We start from the raw sequence: 18,861 nt of genomic DNA on the forward strand, positions 1-18,861 counted from the left end.
CTCGTATCATTTTATGTCAAGTGTTTCACCAAACAACCCAATACAATATCATCGCCATTAGCAGCCAGGGAGCTTGAAATAGAGACAAATATATTGTAAAGACTCAAGCTAAGCAAGTTTTAAGAATAAAACTTACTTGGACCACTGGACTATTTTTCCGATCTGAAACACACGGCATCTGGGTGTGGCATGGGAGTCGTCTTCCATCTAAACTGCATGAAACACATTAGAAAGGGACTATAAGGGCGCCTGGGTGGCTCAGTGGGTTAAGCCGCTGCCTTCGGCTGAGGTCTCAGGGTCCTGGGATCGAGTCCCACATCGGGCTCTCTGCTCAGTGGGGAGCCTGCTTCCCTCTCCCTCTCTCTGCCTGCCTCTCTGCCTACTTGTGATTTCTCTCTGTCAAATAAATAAATAAAATCTTTAAAAAAAAAGGGACTATAAACACACAAATATACTCTGTATCCATTAATGCTATGGACGTAACATTCACTCTTCCCATAGACTCCCTAAAGCTCTCCCTGTACAGTCATTTGAGGGAACTGGTTGAATGGTGGCTTTCAGAGTCAGCATAGTTTTAATATTTTTATGAACAAGAGTTCATCTCAAATAGGGCAATTTCCCTGAAAAATCTCATTTCCTGATTTTAGTAAGAATATGTCTGTTTTGTTGTGACCGTGAAAGTTACACTTAAAAATAAACACTGAACAGGTTTTAAAAAAAGTTTTTTGAAAAGATATAAACATTGCTTCAGTTAAATAAAATACTTTTAATGTTTCCTCTGCAAACAGAAGGTCTCCAATTTTTGTTTGTTTGTTTGTTTGTTTTTTGTTTACAATTCCCCTTTAAAATTTTATTTGACTAGGATGCCTGGGTGGCTCAGTGGGTTAAGCCTCTGCTTTCAGCTCAGGTCATGATCTCAGGGTCCTGGGATCGAGCCCCACATCGGGCTCTCTGCTCAGCAGAGAGTCTCCTTCCTCCTCTCTCTCTGCCTGCCTCTCTGTCTACTTGCGGTCTCTGTCTGTCAAATAAATAAATAAAATTTTTTTAAAAATAATTTTTATTTGACTAAACCACTGGCCACAGCCTCATTTTTAAAGCATTCATATTTTGCTACTTCCCTATTCTTGTTTTTCTCTCTGCTTATTCAACATACACTCCTCACCCCACATCTTCTTTGTTCCTAATTACAGCTTTCCTATTAGATCTTCATATTGAGTTCTGGGATCTGGGATCGTTCAAGAAGAAACATATTTCTAATTAGTTAAGTCTGTTCTTCACCGAGGAGTTCAGCAGGCTGCACTCACGGGTTTATTAACGAACTGGTTTCACAGTCCCTAAGCACGGCACTTCACCCTCCTTTCATGCAAGTGTTCAGATGGCACTCACTTCTCAAGACACTTTCTTCTTTCACAAAACTGTCTCAATATGGAGGCTTTGTCGTTAAAAGATATTTTGTTGTCATTTGCCAGAATGAATGATAAACATACAAATCTTCCCCAGGTTGTGCATTTTAGCTGTGCTCTTGAATTTGATCTTCCACTTTGCTACTTCAAAATTCCATTCCTAAACTGCTTTAATGCTTGGCTTCCAACAGGCTAAGACCTGAACTGTTGTAATACATATAGGACTGTGTGTATTTTAAATACCAAATTTCAAAGATTTTATTTATTAGAGAGTATGTAACACTGGTCTGGGGCAGAGGCGGGAGGGGGTACAGCACAGGGAAAGGGACAAACAGACCGCATGCTGAGTGTGTGCCAGACACCAGGCTCGATCTCACAACCTTGAGATCATGATCTGAGCGGAAATCAAGAGTTGGATACTTAACTGACTGAGCCTCCCAGGCGCCATTTAAACACCTAATTTTTAGACCCAGTTTAATTCTGTATGGTCAGCAATGGATTGTTTTTAGCTACATATTTTATAACAACTGGAGAAATAAAGCATCTGTACGTTGAGGTATTTCAAAAGGATAACATTACATTTTTCCACATTCTATGAAACTTACTACTCAGAGGTTAACAATTATTTGTAAGCATTTTCTCACAAAATGTTTTGAATAACACCAACTGGTTAATTTCTTAATTTCTTAAGATCTAACAGTCTAGGGGGGGGCCTGGGTAGCTCGTTGGTTAAGAGTCCGTCCACCTCCGGCTCAGGTCATGATCCTGGAGTCCGGGAATCAAGTCCCACGTTGGGCTCTCGACTCAGCGGGGAGTCTGCTTCTCCCTCTCCTTATCCCTCTGTCTACTTGTGCTCACTCTGTTAAATATATAAAATCTTAAAAAAAAAATTTGATGGTCTATTCATAGTAATAGTAAACTTCATTTATACTTAATCTTAAGAAAATTTATATGAGATTGCAAGATCTTATTTCAAAGTTTCTTTTATTGCTTATGATAACTGTTTTGAAACTATTCTCCAAACAACCCAGAATTTACTAACAGTTCCTCAGAAAACTGGATGTTTGTATACTTCTACTCAAGCCCTCTTTGCCGTTTTACCACAACTACTCCGCTTCTCTTTGAACATACAAAGCTAAAAGACTAAAAACAACTATCCAATGCAATAAAGTATGATAATGTGAGTTACACTAATTCATCTTAAAAAAAAAAAAAAGTCTTTTGGGGAAGTAGTTCTAGGAGAATCAATCATGAAACAAAAAATGCTGCATATTGAAAATCGTTTACCAGCATCATCGTGATAGGTAATATATACTGAACACTTACTAATAGTTTTGTTCTAATCAATTTACATTTATTAACTTGTTTAATTTTCAAAACAAAGTCATTTCATGCATATTTTATAAGAGAAAGTTGAGGCACAAGAAAATAAATTACCCAACATCATTCAGCTAGCAAGAGAAGTATTTATGGACAATTTATTTTCTGAAGGATCAACTTCTAGAATAGCAGTCTATGTTTTATTTTACTTAGGAGTTATTGCTGTTTGCTTTTTATTCAAACCCTCCACTTAATTGGTGACATATCATGGTGACCAGTCCCAGCACATACACAGTAAAAGATGGACACTGCTGGCTGAACTCAGACTTGAGAATTCATGTATGTTAAGTTCTCAATCAAACCAAGTAGGTGATTTCTCAAAATATTTAAGAATTCTAAAATTATAATCCTTTTACCAGCTCAGAAAGCTAGTCTCTTAAATATATAACATTAGCTTCCCATTAATTTTAGGAGTTTCCAGAGACAACACCTTAGATAAATTTTGAATTATTTTGAGTATTTTACTTTATAATTTTCTATGTTATATTTACTGAGGTACATACTGTAAGGATGATTCAGGGTTTCAAGAAAAATAATTTTCTTCCTTTTCTGTGCCTATATATATATATATATATATATCCACAATTCTTTTTTTTTATTTTATTTTTTTCAGTGTTCCAAAATTCATTGTTTATGCACCACACCCTGCACCCCATGCAGTCCGTGCCCTCCTTAATACCCACCACCAGGCTCACCCAACCCCTTACGCTCCTCCCCTCCAAACCCTCAGTTTGTTTCTCAGAGTCCACAGTCTCTCATGGTTCATCTCCCCCTCCAATTGCCCCCAACTCACTTCAATATTTTAAGACTTTACTATGAAGCAATTAAATACCAAGACAAATGGATTTAAGTTTCTTTTCTGGTTCTACAACTTTCTACTTCTGTAAAAATTAACCCTTATAAAATTCATAATTCATAGTACGGGTAGTGTAACAATTATTCTTCATAAAATGCCATTATAAGGATTAAATGAAATAAAGCAGATAAAGAATATAAAATAATTCAGGCAGAGAATATAGGATGTATGGAACTTTGGTTCTTTTTCCCTCATCTCCACTTACTCTTTTCCAGCATGACTGCTGCTTCCAAATTTACATACTAATGTGTACTGAGAATTAAGTCAGGGCATTAGTTTCAACATCAGTGGCCAATTTCTCCCTCTGAATAACAAAGGTTCATAACTAAACCATAATATAGCTTAGCTGAAAATTAGGTTAGTAAGTCATCAATTCTTAACTGATGTCAAGTTCAACAAAATAATAAAGTACTGTACAGGTAAATACACTTTTAGTAAAGATAAATTAAATGCCAGTGACAATATAAAAATTATATTGCCTTTTTTCCACGGGTAAGTAAGAAATCCCAGATATGTAGGAAAAACAAACAGAATTTTATATATACATTTTACCATATACATACAAAAATTATCTGTCATTTTAGCAAATACTTTAAATGTTGCGACATTACCAACATCGTTTGGGGATCACAAACTAAAAACCTCCACATGAAAGAACACACAGTATAATGAATTCCTTTTGGTGTTGTAATAACTAATCACCTCAGATTTAGGATCTAGATTAGACACACTCTCAAATAATATAGGATATTTTCACATAAATATAAACCTCCTGTCAAATATTCCATCGTATTCTTCAGAGATTTCAAGTGCTAACATAAAAATATGTAATATACCCTAAAAATAATATACTCTCAAAGGCCTACTCTGAAATATTTGATAGAAACATTTGATTTACAAAGCAATTCAGTTACTCCTATGCTCATTTTCAAAGGTCTGACAGAGCTTACAGTGAGATGTTGGTAAGCAATTCAATTTTATAATTTTAGTATCTCCTTTTTTCTCATTATCTCCATTAGTGTTATTATGACTATTCCTGAAATCACTAAAAATAAATTTCCCAATGTTTGCTCATTTGTTTTTTAAAGGACAGAAAAGCAATGATACAAAAAAGAATCAACTGAAGGTCATACATTGACTGATTTACCACCTGACCTGCTGTTGACACTCCATGAATGACCATTATGTGGAGAGGACTGGTTTAACTGGGCAGTTTTAGAAAAAACAACACACAACACTAGCAAGAAATTTTTTAGCAGGAAAAATTCTTTAAGAGTCAGTTGGAGCGCTGCTCCAAAATCCAAATAATGCAGACTTCCACTTCCAGCTCCGACACAGTAGCTTCGAGCGGACCAGTACTCTCACCAAACCTAACAGGAAAAATACTGTGAAAACTGGATAGAGGAACCTCAAGAGGCCAGTGAACATAGAAGAACGTTCCCAACCTTATTAGTTATTGGGGGAAAGTTAATTAAGCCCACGGTGACATATTACTGCATATATTCAGAATAGCTAAAATTAAAAAGAAAATAAGTGAGGGAGAAGATGTGGAACCAATGGGGACTGGCATAAAATGACATTTTTGGAGGTCAAAATGGTTGAATCATTTGTTTCATATGTTTTCAGCTAAGCTAAAACTTGTGAGAACCTATTTAATATTTAAATGTACCAGGACTCAGCCATTCTACTCCAATGTATAAATTCAACAGAAATTTCTATGTGTATATGCTATCCACAGAGAGGAAGTGGGGTACTATTATTGTCCAGAGCTGGAAACAAACATACTAGATATTTGGAACAAATTCATCCCCTACAGTACTATAAATCAGTAAAAATAAATAAATAAAAAATAATAAAAAATAAAAAAATAAATTATTGGTACATCTGGTAGCATGGGGAGATCTCACAACCCTAATACTGAGGGGGAAAGAGTCAGACCTGAAATAGTACATACTGTGTGGTTCCATTTACATAAAAGTCATAAATAAAACAAACAACTGATGGTGGTGAAAGCTGGCATAGGGTCACATGACAGTGTGATACAATGTCAGTGGTGTGGTTATCATTCCAAAGACAGATACTAGTTTCTACGGGTGCACTTCCTGTATGTTCATCTCAATTAAAATATTTTGACTAAAAAAAAAAAATGAATTTTACAAATCTAGCAAAATTTTAATGCTTTGACCACCTGTGTTATTCCAGTCTTTCGGGAATAACATTTTTTCTTTTTTTAAGTACACCCACCCCCAAGGTGGGGCTCAAACCCATGACTCTATGATCAGGAGTTGCATGCTCTACCGCCTGAGCTAGCCAGGCACCTCAGAGGAATAACATTTTTAATACATTATACAACTGGATGCTCCCACAGCTGGGTGGCTACTTGCTGAGTGTTTGTTTGGTTCCCCGACTTGTAAAATACCTTCAGTGATGCTTGGAAGAGACACTCAAACAGCAGAGCAGTAAGAAAGGGTGTTGATATTTTCTTTCCATATTTTTTTGTCTTGTTCTCCCTTTTGTTTTATGGTTTTACTTTTGTTCTTATTTTTTTCCTCTGGTGATTTGAAATATATACATCCAAACCCCTGATGGCCAATTTTAAGGCTTTAAAACAGTGTATTTGACTATAAATTATCAATAAGGAAAATGAACCATTTTCTGCTACTTCCCACCCTATAGAATAAGTCAGCTCCAATTAATTTATCAGGCCTTCTCCTAATTCCATCTTTACAAATGGATTTTTGATAAAACTAAATGTCATTATCCATACTGCAATGATTACATCATTTAAATCTTTTGAAATTCGTTTTATTTTACGGTGTTCTATTTTCCCTTATAATACGTATATTTTTATTTTATAAAAATGGTATATCCCTTCACAAATCTTAACCTTTTTAACTGACCATCTCTCAATTTACTGTAATTCTTTTTTCTGATTATGTTTAAAGGAACAGCTTGGATTAAATATCCATGAGTTGTTTACATTCTGAATCCTGTAATCGAAGATTTTTTTTTCCTGTTCTCTTACCCAGGAATTTCAACTCAGGAATGTGTGTTGATTTACTGGTAAAGTATTTCTATCCTAACCTTTCTAATAACAGTGATTCTTGCCATGAAATACAAGACTTGTCACATTTTTGTAGGAAATCTGATTCTTATAAAAAGTCTGAGTGTGTATAAGATTTGTTTTATACTGGTAAATTTGAAACCATTGAATTTGAAGAAAAAATTACATGGATGGTAACTTTCTCTCAAATTCAAATAAGCACAAACTGATAGCGTGCAGAAGGAGTGGGGAGAGTACATAAAAACACTAACCACAACATAGGACACACAAGTGTTCCATTAAAATCTAAAATAAAAATGCATTTAGTTATGAATGTAATTTTAAAACACTAATAATCTTTCAAAATAAAGCAAGAAGTAGGACCTTCATATATTCAGTTCCAGTATTATTTTGTAACATTCTGATTTTTTTTATTTTAAAAATTTAAAATTTAAAAGTTTTAAAAATTCAGATTAAAAAATCTGAAAAATCTGAAAACCAAAAGACTTTGAGCAATAACATTGACTAAAAGTATAGTTCAGGGATATTTCATATAATACATATTAAAAGGTATCTGTAGTTAAGATGTTGGATATTTTAACTAATTATGACCATACAGATTATTTTTAATGTTCTATCAAGCTGGTTGAAAACTATTGTCATCTCTATCTACCTCTATACATAAATCTTCTTAATATGGAGACAGGGTAATGTGCTATTTTTAGCAGCAGTATAAAGCAACAGACATATGTCATCTCCCATACTATATGGTATAAAAGTACATCATTTCACCCATGAATGACCAAGTCAAATCATAAAATAATTTATTCCAGAAATACTTATCAAGCTTCTACATGCCACTATGTGCATTTGTGAAAAGACAAAGATGAACATGTAGAGAAGCTCTTCAAAGGACTTAATCTAAAGATGCAAACAAAAACTAAATTCTCCTAACAACATAGTAGGACATAGCATAATAAAAACAATAGTGATAATACAGGCTTTATTTTTATGATGGTCTCATGCTTTTCATGTTTGTTTGTTTTTTGGGTTTTTTTTGGGGGGGGGGTATTTGTTTTAAGAAAATAAAAGCACAAAACACTACTGCCTAATGTCTACCGCCCTGCAGTGCTGATGTCAGGACTGACAGGGAGACAGTCTAATTCAGAAAATTAAGGTCCTACCTATTACAACACTATCACCTGAAGTGCTCCATTGCCATGGGCACACAAAGACCTTTAACACTTGCTCCAATGCCAAGGACACACAAAGGCCTTTTAACCCACTTTGCACCTACAGGTACTTCCTAACAAATATAAAACAAATCTCCTAGGACTTTCCAGAAGAAAAATATGTGGGATCTAACAAACAAGATTTCCCCCATTTTTTTTAATATGGGAAAATTTTAAGCATGTTTTATGCTCAAGGGAATGAGTCACACAGCTAGAGATGAGAGATGTTGGAGATGGAGCAGTTGAAGATATAGCAGAGAAATGGAATAAAACATGAACAAAACTAATATTAGAAATAACAATTATCCTAGTGATAATATGTAAAAAAATAGTGGGATATTTAAAGAAGTTTCTAATTTCTCTCTAGGTGTTATAATCATACTTAGGCCATTTTTAATGGGTAGTCCTGTTCTCTTATTTAACATTTTAATATCAGGTATATTGATTTTTCTAACAGTATCCTACAGTTAAAGGATACTTTAACAATGAGCTAAGTAACAATTGTTTAAGTAACAATGAACTACCTATTCTCCTCTCTCTTACACTGCTCAGCTTTGCCAAGTCTGAGTCAGAGCATCAAAAAACAGAGTAAAGGATTATAACTTATTGCTTAGAATAAGAACCCATATGCTACACATCACTGATGAATTAGTAAATATAGGTGGGAAGCTGTCACTTTCAGTCCAGGGAAGTCTCCTCTTTACAGTGGAAAACCAGCTAAAAAATATAGAAGAAATAATAAGAAAATTATGATTGGCAAACATACTAATAATAATTTAATCAAGAATCATTAATGCATGATGATAAAAATCACAGAAGGAATTTTGAGGATTAAAAGGATATTTTCAATCAGACCACTATTACAAAGAAAAAAACATTAACTTTTCAATGGACACACCTGACATACACCACCTTAACCAAAGATGATATCACAATAACAAAAAAAATAGACCCCATACCTCATGAAATGATGCTATGAAAAGAACACAATATTCCTTCTGCATATTCTTGCCAAAAGCACAATCAAAAGAATTTCTACAAATAGATTGGAACTATTGGTACTACTTAAAATGACTGAGGAATTGTTTCCAATGAAGGCAAAAGGGACAGGAAAACTAAATGCAAGGAATGATCACGAATTCTTCTACAAACAGCACTCAGAACACTTAGAGAAATTCGTGTAAGATCCGTAAGATTAGCTAATAGTATATCCATGGTATTTTCCTATTTGTTAAGTATGCAGTGGTCATATCAAACATATACTCATTTTTAGGACTACTCCATCTGTAAGGTCAACAATTCTGCAATAATTTCTATAAACACCCCAAAAGAAGAAAATATACTAATACAAGTGAGTCTGGGTGGGTGAGAGAGATAGAAATGAGGGACAGAGAGGTCACCATTTGGAAAAACAAACTGAGGAAAATCTAAGAATTCTGTGTACTTAATCCTCCTGTAACTTTTCTCTATACCTGAAATAATGTATCTGAATAAAAATTTAAATGAAAGTAATGCCAGCTATTCTATGAAATCTCTTGGAGATTTCAAATGAGCATTATAATATCATGGGCTCTGTAATTTTTTTAAAAAAATTGTTTAGCTATTGTTTCTAAAACATGTCATGAGTAGCTCTAGATCCCCCCTCAGTTGTTGCCAGAAATCTTATATTGTAGATTTTCTAGTATTTGCTTCGGTGTAGAACTAAATGATCATTTATTTCCATGCCATAATGTATCTATATATATATCCTTTAGGAATATACTAGAAGAGTGTGGCGATCAAGACTCAGACATCCTATCCTGTCCTGGACCAAGTTACTTCTCCTAAAAGCATCAAACCCTGCTTAGAAATTCCATCATGTTAACAACCAGTAAGTATGAAGATTCAGGGAAATAGGCATATTCAGACTAATGGCTTAAGGAGGTGAACAAGTACAACCTACCTGGCGGGGGGAAATCTGTAACAAACTAAGGCATGTATTGTAAAAATTTGTTAAATGCACAAAAATGTATTTTAAAAAGTAAATACTATAATATTTATAGAGCATAACTCTTGAGAGCTACTGAATTGTCCTTTACTGTAAGTTTGATCTGGGGGTATGATCCCCAAATTCCAGACAAGGCTGTAGAGTACCCAAGTTAGGAGTCCCAGTACTCAAGTCAGGCAGCCTAAATTCAGATCTTGGCTTTTCTACCTACCAACTGGGGAACACAGGTCAGTCGCTTATTCCTCTTTAAGTTTCTCCCAACAGAATTACTATGACGGTTAAAAGAGATCAAGCATGTATACACTTCACAGGCCTTTATAGGTGCTGGGTACCTAAAACATTCGGCACCATGCCTGGCACATATTGGAGGCAAAATAAAATGTGGCCATTGTTTTGTTTTTGTTGTTGTTGTTTGTTTTAAATTTTATTTATTTTATTTATTTATTTGACAGGTAGGCAGAGAGGCAGGCAGAGAGAGGGGAAGGGAAGCAGGCTCCCTGCTGAGCAAAGAGCCCAATGCGGGACTCGATCCCAAGACCCTGGGATCGTGACCTGAGCCAAAGGCAGAGGCTTTAACCCACTGAGCCACCCAGGCACCCTCTAGCCATTGTTTTATCGTGACTTTGTACTCAGACCGGGAATTGCTCTGCACCATTAAATTCCTTGGTGTCTACCCATACACTATGTGTACGTTGATATTTAAATATAACACTGAAATGAAAAAAATCAGTTTCAAATTGCATTATGGTATAATTCTGTGTATTTCCACAGAAATATCTTCTGGGCTACAGTCTGAATATTAATGCATAATATTCCTGTTTTTCTTTAAATCTTTTTTCCTGAGTGAACATGTAATTTCAAATCGGGAAAGAAGGTGTCGTTTACATTAAAAAGTTACCATCCCTAATACTTAATGCCTCCTCTTCATGTTGATCCCATTTTATTTTTCTGGCCCAGAGAACCTGGGAAGAGAGGGTTGGAGGGGAGCACACACCCCCACGACCACAAGAGCACTGGGTGAGGATAGAGGTCTTGATGAGAATAGTCTGCAATACCTTCTCATAGTCTTCCCTCAATCTGGTCAACTAATTGATTTTTTTTTTAATGCAGACATTGAATTTTAAATTAATCTTTAAAAAATCTTCATTCTATTATTTGGACTTTGCATGAGGGTTTTAGCATACTGGTAATATCTGCACTTGAGGATTGTTTAAATTTGTGCTGTGTTAATGCATACTAGCAGTGAAACCATCTTGATTCAGAAAAATTAGATGTAATAACTTTTTACGTCAAAAAAGTCATGTGCTTTTTAATGCAAGTTGTGTTTTATGGAAAGACAAATATTAAGCAGTAAACTATATACTATACTTTAAGTGAGATAGAATTGATAGCAAGGCACACCATTATTTTGTCTTCCAAAACAAGTTATTTCTTGTCATGTTTATTGTAATATGCGCCAGAGATGTTAAATACGAAAAAAATAAAACCAACCTAGTTGTAGAAGAATGAATCATCAAATTTCCATAGAGGCTGTATTTCTTAACATTGTATTATGGAAATTACCGCATCAAATCCTATGAGATGCATTAAAGTGAGGTTTTCTTGTTTTAATTATTGGCTATCAACATAATTTGCATAGAATTGAGTCAGTGTATATAAAGGGTTAAACTTCTAAAGTAAAGAACATTCTACTGAGCCCCATCCATAATTAAAACATGGAGGGCTAATAAAAAGTTGAAGCCCAGAATTGTTTTGTTGTTGTTGTTGTTGTTTTCTCCCCTTCCAGGTTCAAGGCTAATAAAACAATAATCTCTGCACAAATATTTTTTTTCTTTTCCATCCAACATAAACCGGTGCTTAATGGAGAGTCAATAACCTTATTATGAAAACTGATCTAAATCAATAGTATACAGACAGTGGTTAATGATGCTAGGCAGCTTTTTCAAGTGCATTTACTGACAGGATCCTATCCCTCTGGTCAGGAGTTACTGAGAACACATCTTGAAAAGCACACTGTGATACAAAGAAGGCACGCAGATGCCTCGTGCTTGAGACTAAATTTAATCACCTCCTGCTTGTGACCATTTGGCAGCTTTGGGAAAGTTCTCTCCAGAACCAACTCTCTGAAGCCGGGCTATTAAAGTGCTAATTAAAGAAAGTGCATGGAAGACATGAACACTAGGAGTCTGGGGTAATTGGCTACAAAAAAGACAAGGCTGAAACACGTCACTTTGTCTGCTTCCCCTGATTAGACGCTAATTCGAATACCAATATTTCACTGCACGCCAAGGTGCTCTGGGAGAGATGTCTGCCTCTCTCTTGGTTGAATGGATGGCTCTTGTGTGAAAAGGGAAAAATAGCAATTTTATTTTATACTTAATCCTCCGACACTTTCAGGATCAACAGGGAAGTCCACAAAACGTTTCCTGTGCATCTTAATATGATTTATTAAAGATGAGGGAAAAAAGAGGATGAAAAAATGTCATCTAACGAAACAAGTAATTCTGTACATTAGAAGTTGCCCAGCAAGCCTATCATGAAGCAATGGTAATTACATTTGAAGGGCTTATGTGCTGCCTGATAAACTAGTTCAAAACATATGCATGTATTTCCAATCTACTGCTAGCTTCCTTCATAGATGAGCTGCACTGGCGAGGGGCAGGCAGGGTGGAAGTGGGGCAAACACGGTGAGTAAGAATGCACTTACAGAAATCGTGAAGCATTACCATGCCATAGACTTACTTGAACACTACACATGTGTCTTTGGTATTAATTCTTCTTAAGAATTTGAGATAAATTAGATTATGAATTTACTAAAATGTCCTGTGAAACAGTGAATTCTCAATTTTAATTGCTTTGGAATTTTGAGGTAACTGAGGAGAGAAGGAATTTCTGCTAAGGACACACATCAGCCAATTGTGAAGCCAGAGTTTCAGTTCAGACTCTACAGGAGTATAAATAAATTGCAATATATTTAGCATGACTATTAACAGTCACAAAGGCAATAGTCCTTTTAAATGATTTGATCATTAAATTTGTGCTTTAATATCTGTAAGATTCAAGTAAATACAATACTGTTAAATAATGCAAATTCAATTCTTTGTAATGCCCATGCTGTTTCCCCAGCATAATTTACTTGTCACTGTTTCAATGTCCATGGGACACAGGCTTTGGGCCTTTTGTTGTTGGTGGTGGTGACAATGAGCTCTAATAAATAGGGCAAATTCAGAGGTACTTTTCAGCTTCGAGTATTTACTTAGTTATTCTCTAAAGTCTGACCCACAAACTTCATATATCATACATTCAAAGGTCGGTCCCATAATCTTTTAAAGACCAGGAAGTTCATGGGTCAGACTTTGGAGAAAAACACTGTCTATGAGATAATTTCTTAATTTGAACTTACAATGAAACGTGTTCTTGAAAGCCCTGGTTCCTAGCTAGCACACAGGCTTCAGAAGAAAGAGGACACTAATTCTGCAAAGACATATGAAGAGCCATTCAACCCTCCAGAGGAAAGAGAAGTCAATGCCTCTGGACTCATGGCAGGAAAAGGACCAAAGGAACAGGACTGCAGCACTGGGGCAGCTAAAAAGCACATCTGGGAGAAAAGGCAGGACTCTGAGTATATTTGTTGCGCTTTCTCCCCCTCCTCTACTCACCTTTGTCTACCTCCTCTTTGATATATTCAACAAAGTCTACATTTGTCTTTGTATCAGTGAGCCATTTTGAAGACCTTGAAACAGATGTCAAGAAAACATGCATGAATGTCACTGATCCAGAGGAGGAAAGTAGCATGTTAATGTAAGACTCTAGTATTCACAGAAACTGGATGGGGTAGAGGGACAAAGCTCTTAGTCACTTGAGAACATACAATCAGCTGATGACAAGAGCTGCACATAGTAAGCGTTCAGAACAGACACGTGGATTATAGAATGAGAAGCTAAGACATCTGAAAAAAACTTTCAATGTGGAAACTAAAGAAACAAAAAAAGGAGTAAGTGCAGTCTTATACAAGATCCACCACAACCATCTCAAATTTGCATCACCGGGGTCTTTTTTGCTTATTTGCACATCTGCATTTAAAGTAATGGTGGCACCGGTGTTTCTTTACCCCCCCCCCCATTTGAATCTGAGAGCTTCCCCTCCCACGCAAGATTAATCTCCCTATCTCTGTCTTGGACTTTATACAGAACTATTAATCTTAGTCCAAACAATCCTCAGGTAGATCTTCATGAATATCGTTCAGTCTGAGTCAGATAACCTCTCTTGGTGTCACTGCGAATGCCTTCTTCATATCATTTATATATTGGACTGAGTCTGTTCCCACTGTGGTTACATGGAGTAAGTTTGTAGGAAAGTGGGAGGTACCCCATGCAAAGCAAAGAGAATAGTTTCCTTGGTACTCTTTCCCTTAAATTAAAAATGATGCTAGGGACACAGAATTCACTGTTAATGAGATAGTGAGTAACAGGACATATAGGAGCTGAGATGTATCTGACATCCCTACCTCACCCCCAACATACTGTAAAATCCTTGAAGGCAAGGACATAAACTTTCTTATGCTTAGCACTTACTACAGTGTCTGGTGGGTTGTTGATAAATGAACTGTTGGAAGAATAAAAGAATATTCATGCAATTTTATAAGAAATATATATGTAACCTGGTTTTGACTTTGTAAAATATATATGCAGAAAGCTCTATTCAAAAAAAAAATTATGGCTGCAATGGGGGGAAACTCCTCACTGCCATGGAGTTAGTGTGTGCCCCCTAGTCTCTTGCCTGAGAAACATGGTAGCAAGAAAGCAGAATCATGTGGTGAGGAATGGGCATTTAGGAGGTGAGACAGGAAACTGAAGTGTGTGAAGAAGTGGGGTATACCAGACAACCCAGATGGGACTAGACATAAACATGCAAAACAATGTGTCAGTGACACAGCACAAAACAGTTGCATCTGCCAATAAGAGCACTGCAGCAGACAGAGCCCTACGTGGTGATCTGGGGCTCTAAATTACCAGCTTTATAGTTTCCAAGGGATCAGTGGCCCTGCTACACAGGTCCCAAGCCTGATGTCATTACACTTCTTTCCTTCAGTTTGTTATTTGTATCACATACGGTATCAAAAACAAATAATTCTACAGGTTCATCATCTTCTATATTTAGATTGCTATGCTTTTCAAGGAGTTTCACAGGTCCTAGAGAAAACAATATCCTAAGAGAGAAGGGAAATGGAGACTGGGAAACAGTTTTAGTATCTTAACTGAACTCCATTGTTACAAATTAATCTCCCGGCCACCAACTAGTTCTCATATGCCCTTCTTCACCACCCTTCCTCAATATTGAGTATTTCACCAAGCTGGGATACAGACAGATGGAGCCGAAAAACAAACTGAAACACCGATGCTCTTCTGAGGAAGCCAGAATATGGTACACCTTAACCAAATGCATTACAGATGAGCAATGCATTAAAATGCAACAAATATCTTATCAGCAAGAAAAGCACATATGTTTTAAGGAAACATTAATAAGCAGATTTTACATTGAGTTTACAGTTTAAAACTAATTATAGAAGATACTACATAAAATTATCAAAACAGGTTAAGAAAGACAAGGTTAATAAACCATAACTCTACTATCAACCAAGGTTAATAATAAACAATAACTCTAATATCAGTTGACTTGTGCTACCTCTTGCAAGTCAATCTCTTTCCTGAAACACAGGCATATTTAACAGCTTAAAACAGCCACTTATTCACAATCTCTATAGGCTGAGAGTGTAGGGAACACACAGCAAGGCTCACAAGGATCTTACAATCAAGATCCTGATTGGGCAGCATTCGCATCTGGAGGCTAAAGTGGGGAGGGATCTACTTCCACACTTGAGTTGTTGACAGAACTCAGTGCCTTGAAGCTATGAAACTAGGGCTGTGGATCTTTGCTGTTCTTCACAAGTATGGGCTTCCTGCAGTTCCAGCAGGCCACTCATAGCTCCTCCATGCATAGGCATGTACTCCTCAAAATAATACAGTTCTATGCTATTTGGAGACTGTCAACTCAGGAGAACTCAGTTCAACTTTTAAGATATTCAATGATTGGGGCGCCTGGGTGGCTCAGTGGGTTAAGCCGCTGCTGTTGGCTCAGGTCATGATCTCAGGGTCCTGGGATCGAGTCCCGCATCGGGCTCTCTGCTCTGCAGGGAGCCTGCTTCCTCCTCTCTCTCTCTGCCTGCCTCTCTGCCTACTTGTGATCTCTTTCTGTCAAATAAATAAATAAAATATTAAAAAAAAAAGAGAGAGAGATTTTTGCTGATTAAGTCAGGCTCACCAGAATATTAAAAATCTATTAATTCAGGATCTTGGGTACACTTCTGCTATGAGTGATATTCCATCATCTTTGCTATATTATATCATCTAAGAGCAAGGTATGGGCTCCACTCATGCTCAACAGAAAGGGTATACAAGGCATGGACCCTAGGGGCTGAGAATTCTGGAGATTCTTTCCAGAGTATGTCCAACAAAATGTGTGTTTTTAACCAGGAAGAAAGAATCCAAGGGTTAAGTAGGTGTGATTCAACTGAACTGTAGTAGTACCAAGAGACCTGGGGACACGTCCCCATTAGAAACAGCAGGGACTTGAAGTTAGTTTATTACTAAGAGGCTCTTTTACCATTCCACTGCCACTATTTTTATATGTTTGTGCAGAATCTTCCACAGTGAAGCTGTGCTGTTATACCCCCAAGTCCCACTAAGGTTTCTCCAGCTTGCCCACTTTTGATATCCTTAAAGTCATAAATTTGCAAATATGAAAACATTTTTAAAGAGAAAGTGAAAATATAATTTTTGAGGTTAAAGGAGTCAAATTTATGTGAGGAATTATATGTACAAGGGTACAAGGTCATCTTTATTAGCTTAAAGGATCAGTCTGAATGGAAGCAAATAATTAGTTTTCCTGTGCTAGAAAAGCTCATAGAAGAATTATTTGAAAGGAGGATTTAGTCTTTGTGTGAACATGTAACTGTTTATCTTGAAACTATAATCTGAAATATTAGAAATAATTGGGCAAAATATGTCAAATTTTATCTACAGCTCTGTAATTTTTAAAGCTGAAAACCTTATTAGCAGTGGAAAGTAAAGAAAATCAAAAAGCACAGCTGCAAAGAAAGATATAAATGCCCTAAATAGTGCTATTGCATATCTATCATTCCTATTCTGAAATAACAAAATGTAAGTGTCTGGTGTTCTTAATGCCAAATACAACTTTTTAAAAAAAATTCTAATATATAGGACAAAATCTGTGTAAATATAAGACATATACTCTATGGCAATTAAGCATCATTTCTTACATGTTTTTCAGCTTTAAGTATAACCATTATGTTTCATGTGATTATCAGTAAACACTGAAAAAAGAATTCATATTTTTGCCTTTTTCTCCATACTAAAAAAAAAAAAAAAAAAAAAATGCAGTCTGACATGACTTAACTATTATTTCAATTGAGGGATCAAATGGGACAGGATAATGACAACAGCTTCATATTTTCCAGGGTGTGGAGAGGAGGTGTGGTCCTGTGTGTTCAGGGGCAAAAAAGACCAAAATTATGGTTAGTCCCTAGTCGTCCCCCTTTAAGAACAATTACTACTAAGTACAACTAGGACTATAACAAAGCTGTTGCCCAAGGTGAAATACTAATATTCATAACAATTCTCTTACTTTTGGGGACCATGACACCAGTTTTGACATTCCTTTTAACTTTCACATGCTCTCAGCCCTCGGACTTGACACTCACTCGCTTCACCTCTACTTGCAACAAATACACCAAGACCAGAGGCTAGGACCAAGGATGCAGGTGTTCCTGGGTGAAAGAAGGTCTTGGGGTGGAGGTGGGGGGAGGCTTCACAGGGGAATGAGGAGGCCACAACACTGAGCAGCTCTGGCAACAGAACCCAGAGCCTGAGCTCACTTTCGCTCTGCCTACAACAACTGGTGCCTAAGACTCACTCACTTGGGATCTGTAACAAGAATACAGAGGATCAAGTTTGTGTTTGTGCACCATAAGGCAGTGCTAAAACATGTTTTTGAATGAATTATTAGTTTAAAAGCTGTAACATATATGTGCTTTAGATACATGATCATGACAGTTTTACTGAAATTCTTCTGTTAATGACTCGGATGGAGCTGGTTTTAATTAGTTCTCATATCCAGAGGGGAATGTTATTTTTGTTAGGCTTAGGGTTCTACATCACTTCCACCCCTATACTTTCATTTTATGGAAGGGAAAGGTGAGAAAGCTTTTTCATCTAAATAAGTTGACAGGAATTAATTCTCGCTTAATTCTCTAAAACATTCACATTGTTATGGTGACAGTCTTATAGCAACCCCCCTCCTAATGATCAGCTCAAAGCTTGATTACTCTTCCAATTCCCTGAAAGCAAATCGGAAATCACCTATCTTAAGAAAAGTTGTGTTACTAGATCATTATCATCATTGGAGCCATATACATTTTTTTTTGCTTTTTTGTGTGTCTCTGTTGGCATTTCAGAGATTTTACACCTTAGAAGTTGGGGGTTGCTATGGAGTGAAAGCCAGGAAAGCTTATAAGATCTGTCTCTTGTGCACAACAGAAAAAAGATGATGTGAAACAGTAGACTAGAGAGAAAATGGCAATCTGGGAGGAAGCTGACTGTGGCCCTGTTCTCATGTTAGTCCATCTACAAGGGAAATGCAAGTCCAGAATCTGATGGTGATACCCCACTTTGAAGACCACTGCCACAGAGAAGCCTACTTCTGAGCGTTTTCACCACAAGTTTCCAATTGCGCAAACATTTGTTGCACACACACAAATACGGTTTCAGCTGACAAATTCAGATTTAATCTTCTGTTGTGCAACATATCATAAAGCAGAAACCATATATCGTATGTTATCTCAATTCATATGGGCCTTTTTTGTGCAAAATAGTTGTGTCTTT

This window comes from Mustela nivalis (assembly GCF_964662115.1).
Source record: "Mustela nivalis genome assembly, chromosome: 14".
Lineage (NCBI taxonomy): Eukaryota > Metazoa > Chordata > Mammalia > Carnivora > Mustelidae > Mustela > Mustela nivalis.